Source organism: Cryptotermes secundus, unplaced genomic scaffold (assembly GCF_002891405.2).
Source record: "Cryptotermes secundus unplaced genomic scaffold, Csec_1.0 scaffold142, whole genome shotgun sequence".
NCBI lineage: Eukaryota > Metazoa > Arthropoda > Insecta > Blattodea > Kalotermitidae > Cryptotermes > Cryptotermes secundus.
Window position 1 is genome coordinate 459,903 of NW_019743148.1, and position 8,893 is coordinate 468,795.

At 40.7% G+C, this 8,893-nt stretch overlaps 1 protein-coding gene across 5 annotated transcripts in view; it reads left to right on the forward strand.

The window, feature by feature from the left end:
• The window catches only part of LOC111873758 (facilitated trehalose transporter Tret1), a 186,858-nt gene that overhangs the window by 49,563 nt on the left and 128,402 nt on the right, over window positions 1-8,893 (forward strand). The gene's annotated exons all lie outside the window — the stretch shown is intronic.

An 8,893-nucleotide genomic window follows, 5' to 3' on the forward strand; every position in this document is an offset into this window, starting at 1 on the left:
TGGTTAGACATGTGAAATTCTAAGAGGAGAAAACAAAATATTTATTTGGGACCTGATATAATGGAATTCAAACAAGGAAACGAATGAATGACGGTTTGAAATGTTGTCTTATCATACACACGATGTTGACTCTTCTAGAAACGACAATACATGCGTCATAATTTCGGTTTTTCGATTTGGCAACACTGTGAATATGTCCACCGTTTCCCGGCTCTGACTTTAAAAATTTAACACATTAAAATCCAAATCTCTGTCCTGTCTATGGAAAATATGACGCTTGGGTTTTTGATCATGTATTACTAAAATCACACTAAATCGTCGTTAACAAAAAACGGTCACCTGAAACAATTTGTATTCATATAATATTAATCGCGAACACCGCTAGAGAAAGCGTACGTCACCGGTGATGAAGGATGACTATTCCTAATTGGTTTTATCCTTAAACCACATGGCGGTTCCCGGTAGATTGCAACTGACACTTATTCAGTTTCTTGCTGTTATTGGAGAACAGCAGGTATTCTTCACAAAAACATTTCATTACGTTGTACACTTTGTCTTAAATTTCATTTACTTCCCTCTATGGCTCGACAGCCCTTTGGACACTTGGCCGCTTTTTTAGTTTCTAAATCCCGTACACAGTCGGTAGGTCTCCTTGGAAGGGGGATCAGCCCGTCCCAAAGCCGCTACCTACACACAGGACAACACAAACACAGAGTAAACGTAGACAAACATCAGTGCCTGGGGTGGGAATCGAACCGACGACCCCAGCATTAGAGCGGACGAAGACGGTTCATGCCTTAGACCGCGCGACAACTGAGATCGGCACTTGAAAACAATTTTTGTTTTTCCTTGGCACTACAGCCCCAGTGGGCCTAGGCCTACCTCCGTGAACTTCTCCGTTCACTTCGGTTTTTTTTAGATCTTATACATTCGGTAGGACTCCTTGGGCGGGTGATCAGCTCGTCGCAAGGCCTCTACCTGTACACAAGCACAGAAAAACGCACACAAACATCCATGCCCTGAGTGGGATTCGAACCCACGATCCCGGCTTCCGAGCGAGCGAAGACAGTGCATGCCTTAGACCGCTCGGCTACCATGACCGGCACTTGAAGACAAATAGTTGCGTTTCTATCATTTCGTTTGTTATGGCAGTCTTAGAATAGGCGAACGGGATATGATTTGTGGTTTCTGAATCATCCTTGAAGATGTATTTACTGATGAGAAATTCAAAAATTCCTAATTGAGAATGGATGTGACTATGGTATGTTGTGTAAGAACGTACCGCTAATCCAGCTGTGAATACGATGCCTCTCATATCCTGTCGTCGTAAATATTTGGGCTGCGTCAGAGTATAATTCAGACCCCTGTCGGGATCCCAGTGTCCTGCCTCTGTTCCATTGATGGACCAGCTGTAGGTAATCTTGTAGAGATCATACAATGTGATTTGATTGGCACCGTCCTCGGGATGCGCCCACGTCATCTCAGTGTCAATGCTCAAGTTAAGTGTTCCTACCTCCGAGGTGTATTTCTGTTTACTCCACACTAGCCAGTAGTAACTCCCGTTTAGTGATCGTCGCTCGGAATTCTGTAGCAAATAATACAAATGAATATGAATATTTCATTCAGAATCAATTCACCATAACGCTGTCAGCAGATCTTCTGATTTTAATGTTGTTCCAAGATGCTCTCAGTATGTGGACTGTATAGTGTCGAATGGTGGAATTATCGATGAATGGTAAAGGATCTGGAAGGAAGCGGTCGTGGCTCAATCTAGGTATTTTTCCGGCATTTGCTGAATTAGTGAAGGAAACTATGATAAACCTCCACAATCAGGATAACCATTGCCCTGACCGATGTGCAAACCGAGCACCTCCGGAGGACGAGCCTAGAGCGTTACCACTACGCCATCCTACTCGTTCAGAGTCCTTCTTGAGAAGCTGTTAGTTGCCTTTGTATGGAACCTGAAGGTTCAATCCCCCCTTTCAAGGTCTCCAGAGCGGTCTCTTGCTTTCAGGTTTACCGTCAAAATTATTGTATGCATTTCTTATGTTTTCGTGCATGCAACATGTTTATCGCTGTAGTAACTTTCATAAAAATTACAAATTATGAAGTTCCTATAATTTCCATCGTCCACTTTTTACTTCTTTTCGCTTAAATCACCACTTCATACTCAGGCGTCCTCAATCCCCCCATGAGTTGAGACTCAGTTTATCACCCCTGTGTAAAGAAGAGATAACATTACAGTTTATCATGTTTTCATTATTGGCGTTATAGAAAGCAGGGGAAGAGTGGTAACAAGCGTTCCCATATTCTAATTTGCTCTTCGCAGATGCTATTTCTATTTGTTACTGTCATCCCGGAGCCGGATAGCTCAGTCGATATAGCGACTAGCTACGGGCTGGACGACCAAGGGATCACAGTTCGAGTCCCAGCGCGAGCTAAAATTTTTACTTCTCCATGTTGTCCAGACTGGCTCTGAAGCCCGCCCAGCCTCCTAGCCGATTGGTACCCGTGGCTCTTTCCCAACGGGAAAAGCGGTCGGGGCGTGAAGCTGACCACTCACCTCCAACTAGTACCGAGTTCAAGAAAACGTGAGCCTATACATCCACTCCCCCATACGCCTTCATGGCGTAGTGATTAAATAGTTAAGCACAGGAACAATTTTATTTTTTTACTGTCGTCCCGAAATAGTGTGGGAAGAATGAAATTATATCGTACTGGTTATGATACGAATCTTCGATTAGGAATCAATATTTTGTGCAATCTTTTCTTAATTTTTCAAAGGACGAATTTACTTAAAACTCTGTAAGATGTTTATTAGATCACATTTTTAACTTTAGAAACCAAGTCGTCTGCAAACATACATAACGTGTAGTAGAAGCTTATGATGCGTATGAGAGAGCTCATCCTGCACGGCGATCTCTGGTCTAATGCGACAATTCAACCATGAAGCTTCTTGATCATTCTTCATATAAACTTTAAAAATAAAGTTTACACCTTTAGTATCTCCAGTTTGCCTGTTCTGGAATAGTTTTAATGTAAGTAAAGAACTAAAGGTATCCCTGTAACAGACCGTGGAGATCCATAAGGTTGTGAGATGTTGAGGCTCCCACATTTTCTAGACAATCGACTCATAGATGGCGGTAAGGTTGTCAGCCTTACAGGCCGGCCGCCCTTTACCCCCAAGACTATTTCTGGTACTCATTTCTGTTAGGGGCTGAGTCGACCCAGGGCCATAGTGCGGCTGAAAAGATTAGGTGAACTGGAAAAATCCACCTCATCGGGATATTTTTAATGAAGCATGTTAAATTAAATTTTCATATCTTAATGCGCATAACAATTATAATCCGCCTTTATATTCGTTCTGCTGTTGTTCATCATGTTTCGGCGAGAATGAGCCTAGATATCTATTTTGACGTCTGCTGATTGGATGAGTGGCCAAGTTATCACATTTGTGGACTTACCTGAAAAATAAATCCCTTGCCTGCAGGACAATCGTAGTCCAGGAATATTCCGAACTTGTTATATGATCTCTTAACAATCTGTGCTGCTGCTTTAGAAGGAGGTTGCTCTGGATCTGCAGGAATCATCCAGAACTTCCCTTTCAACATCAGGGATTTTGCCAGAAGAAAGGAGTCTGTTGTAAATTGAAAGAAAAAAGGACATCTTTTAGAGTGTCAGATACTTGTTGGAAGTGGAGGATTGTGTCCGGCGCGACTTCAATGTGTCTGGAGCTTAAGAGCGCAAAGTTTTATGCAAAATCTTGCAGTCTGATGGTCTGTTCTTGGGATATGTTATTTATACACATCTTCGCTGTGTTTGAAATTGCTATTTTCTGAAGTGATGTTATTGAGTTTTATTTTGGACTAGACATCTGTTTACTACGTTCGATATGGATACACATCGTCGCTGGCCGTTAGAGAAACATACCTCTTCACATTGCACTGCTAAGTGTAACTGTTAATTATGAGAATGTTCCACGAATTCTGTTTATGTCATTAAGTGACTGCACAACAAATGTGATAACCGTACATCTTAAATTAATATTTACTACCATTTATTTTGGTAGTCAAACGACGTCTAACGCATCAAAGTCTTACAGTGATAACGTATGCCAAATGCTTTTATCCCGTTTTTACTTAATTGATATTTTTTTCATATAACTTAATACATTCATTGTTTTATTGTGATATATTTACTTGATTCTTTTGTTGTGCTTTTATATGACTAAGTTTGGTCTTTCGCTCTGAGGGTGTTTGAGAACGAAATGTCGAATCCATAATAATAATAATAATAATAATAATAATAATTTGTTTTCTGGTTTATTTAACGACACTGTCAATAGATCAGGCAGAATAGAGTCCTTAATAGGATGATAATAATGAATAATAAATTGTAAAGGACGTGGAAAAACTTATTCGCGTCTTAATCTGAACTTTTATCCTGGTATTTGAATGGAAGGATTGCAGAGAACCGCTTCCTCCCACATCCTTACAGCGAAAAGCTGAGCAGTGGGAAGGAAGGTGAGACCGATTATGGACGCAGAAAGCACAGCCTTCGGAAATGAAGAATTAACGTACGCCTGTAGGCTATTCGGGACGAATAGTCTTAAGGAGGGAGCAATGTGACGTGTATACCCATTCCTAGGCAATGGGTCGGTAAACACATTCCCGCAACACGCGCACGCAACAATAGAATGTCTATTGCTAGCGCAGCTGTAAACACACTCTTTAACAATTGACGGTGTTTTCCGTGGGGTCCGCCCCGAGGCTATATAACGTGGATTTCACGCAGTTAGAATGAGATCCCCTGTGCGTCAAACAGTAATAATTAATATCTGGTCATGAGCCCCAGATGGTGCTCGACACCAAGACTTACTGACTGACTATCAGTCGCAACGTAACTTTGACTTTGACTTTGAGGTTGGGCCGAACACCTCCACCGTAGAACTGCGAGTCATAGAAAGCGACGAAAAGGGAACGTATAACTAGGCCACCCTGTTCCTGGGGTATATAAATACGGGGACATGGCCCTCCTGGTTGGGAAAGTCTCGAATTTGAGACAGTAGAATATGGTCATGAGACCCTCAGGAGAATGACTGCGCTGGCGAGGGCCAGCGGCATTTGTGAACTACAGACCCATACTCTCGTCAGAGAGGATGTTACATAAGAAAAATGAAAGCAAGTATTCAGTTGAGAAAATGCTGGCCGTGAGTCTCAAGGGGCTTGTCGCCAAGGCGAACTGATGGGCGGTAAACTGCCACTCGTAAAGTGACTGACTCTCGAGTTCTGGAGATGGCAGACGAAGGTGACTGAGAAGAAATGGCAAGAAAGGAATTATACTCTGCCAAGAAGACTTCATGTGTGAGCTGAAATGACAGTGAGACGGTTATAAATCCGTTTCCAGGATACGGCTAGTGAAGACTGAGGATCCTATTGCGTATGCAGCGGCGAACTGGGAAGTGTATAAATTAGCGATAGTGCTGTAGTACCTGTAGTCCCGAACTGTGTGAATGTGTGAGGTGCAATAAATCCAACCATCCAATCGAAAACCCCTAGCGCAGTCGGCGTAGCGACTGGCTACGGGCTGGACGACCGAGGGGATGGAGTTCGAGTTCCGGTAGGGGCAAGAATTTTCTCTTCTCCACAGGATCCATACCGGCTCTGGGGCCCACCCAGCCTCCTATCCAATGGGTACCGGTGGCTCTTTCTCCGGGGGTAAAGCCGAAGGGATGTGAAGCTGACCACTCACCTCCAACTAGTGCCGAGGTCAAGAAAATGTGGATCTATACATCCACTCCCGGTACTCCTTCACGGCGTAGTGCTTAATTAGGTGAGCACAGGGAGAACTTTAGCTTATTCAATCCAAAACCCGTTTTATAAGTTACGCACAAACCCCAAATCGTGACGGTATCATCCAGTTATTCGACACATTCCAGTCTGTTACTGATAGCGCCCTTAAATAACCTACAAGAAACGAAAGAAAGAAAACCCCAGACGTAGTTTCATTTGATCGTCCGTGTAAAATCTGGTCAATAGTAGGAAGTATGAAGCTTTCTTCGTTCTTAAGTATCGCTAATCTTGCCAGACCTATTTTCCCCGTACACGCCTATATACTGTACAGTAGGTAATATTGTGTATTTTTCCACATGTTAATCTTCAGTTTCTTGGATGGATGGAAATACAAAAAGATTCGAAAGCGAGTAATAAAAGCGTTTTCCGAATTTAATATCCTTTTTTAATGCCCACGTGAGTTTTCTTTCTGATTTCCAAGTATTTAATTTGATGTCTCTTTAAAATACTTTATTAGCCTTTTATGTGTTTATTTAATCTGTATTCGGATGATGAAATACGAAAATTAAGCTTTTTATAATAAAAATAGTAATAAAATTCTGTATTTGTAATAATAATCGTAAAATATAAGACAATAAAGCTATCCCTGTAACAGGCCGTGGAGGCCCGTAAGGGTGTGAGACGTCGAGGCTCCGACATATTCTAGACAATCGACTCACAGGTGGCGTTGTTGTAATAATAATTGAATTAAATTCTTTATTCTTTATGTGCCGAGTCAACAGCTACAAGGCCAATTACAGACAGAGCACAGTGTAGATACAAGTAATTACATTATGTACAGACACAATATAAAGGCCAATATATGATATAACTCCGTCCTAAGTGCAAACTATATTTATAGGTCTTTCGTTTTGTTCTCCTTTACACACTACATGTTTCGGCCCCAAACGGCCATCATCAGGTGTATTACTCACGTATCTGTTACACTGCACTTATTTATAATATTTAAAATTTAAAACCACAGGTCTTCCTGATTGTTCCTTTCGTTGTTATTACCAAAATCTACTTTATTGATATCTTTGTTATTTACACACGTTAATTTTGTTTTCTCTAAATTAGCACTTATAAAATCTTCGGTTCTAATTTTAAATCCTTTAAAATTTTTTTCTCTAAATTTTAAAATTTAAAATTGTCAGGGTTACTCGCCCTATGTCTATAGTGCTGCAGCGGCTTCTTCTTGTTTCTAGTACTGTATAGGTGTTATTCTGTGTAGTCTCCCTGTGTGCGTGCCGCTGGTTATCTTTATAAGGGCCAAGACAAATTACAGGCAAGCACTGGAGGAAGAAAACACATTAATACAAACTAAACAAAGAACGACATAACACGAAACATTAGAATTATGAACAAATATTATTAAAAATTTTAGGTTAATGAGTATAAATTTGATTGAGAGAAACGGCCCCGACTGCAAATATGTCGAGATCTTTGCCCACCGCGTTGGCAGCATGGGTGCACTGAGCAGAAGTCCCTAATATTGCAGGAAGGAACGCGAAGGCTAATATTTTCCAAAAGGGAGATGCAGGATTTAAGACGACGATAGACTTTAACATCGATAATAATAATAATCATATACCTAATAATTCCTGAAGCATTAACAATACATTTGTATGAATAGTAGTGATTACACAAATGATAAACATTTACAAGCTCGCTGATTAGTTACGGCCATGTATTATGGAAATATGTAGTATATGTTAGCCATAGTTTTTTTACGGAATACAAATATTGGTATATACAGTACCATGTTTGGAGCACGTGAAAGTTGTTATTACGCGGACATTTTGGTAGGTGTAATAATCGTCAATGAATCGAATGACGTTTCTGTCAAGAGTTGCTTCGATGTTGAACGGAAAGAGCGATACGATGCTGAGTATTGTATAAATCTTCATCTCTTTGTGATATTGAAAGTGACACCTTCCTCAGTTAACAAGATACTACTGTATGGAAAAACCTTTGGCAATATTAAATACTTCCGTTCACATGTATCACCATCCGATTGCAATGTTCTTCTGTCTACATATTCAGTAGTCCTAATAATTATATGTTATGCTGTTGTGTGCTCAAACATAGAAGTTTAACATAGTTACCATAAATCTGAACCGCATTAGTGATTCCCTTTGAATGAAGGGCTCTTTGATGATCAATTTATAGAAGATGCTTTTCAAATGTTGACGTTGGACCGGTCGCTATTAGAATTTCTGCAGTATTGGAATACGTAAGAAGTTCTAATACATTAACTCGGAGGTTGACTTATCGATATCTGTTCATCATAGGAACGAAAATTAAGGACATAAGCGCAGGTTTAGTTAATTTCGAAAGAGCTGTTGACAACTGAAACAGAAAGCGTATACCGACAGTATTAGCATATCTCTGAAGTGTCATAATGTGGTCTTCTTCATTATGACATCACCCAATGCGGTAAATTGTTAGCAGATTTCGAAGGAACGTACAGCCTCCGTCTTCTACCCCGAAGATAAAGACAATATTGTCACGTGTGGGAGGGGGTATGCATGATTTGTAGACGGGGTTTGGATTGGGTGATTGGATTCATTGACAAGATAATAATTAAACAAAGCTTCCGGTGGGAATTTATAAATATATATTTGTGCATATGTAAATACACATTTTATTAATATGAAGTTGATTATGCTGCCGAAGTATATTATTCTCGGTTATAGTAGGTCAATGTAAAAAGCAAACGTTTCAGTATTTTCAGAAAATGATTTCAATTAAGGAGAAAAAAACTTTTCTAGGCAACGCCTCGGTTAACACGTTCTCACGGAAATGGTATCCAGTCTGTCACTAGGAAAATGCCATGACAACAGTAGAAGGATTGTAGGAAGCGGTGTTTTCTGATGGGGTCCTCCCCGTGGATGTATAACGAGGACGCCAGCTGAGCTGCAGTTCAGTTAAGTGAAGTGACGTGACATGAAGTGGCTGGTTGGTGAGTGAGAGAGTTAGATTGTCAATTGTCAGTTCAAAGTCAACCCGTGAGGATAAGACTGGGAGTTCGGATAAAATGGCCGCCAGCCTGGGACCCA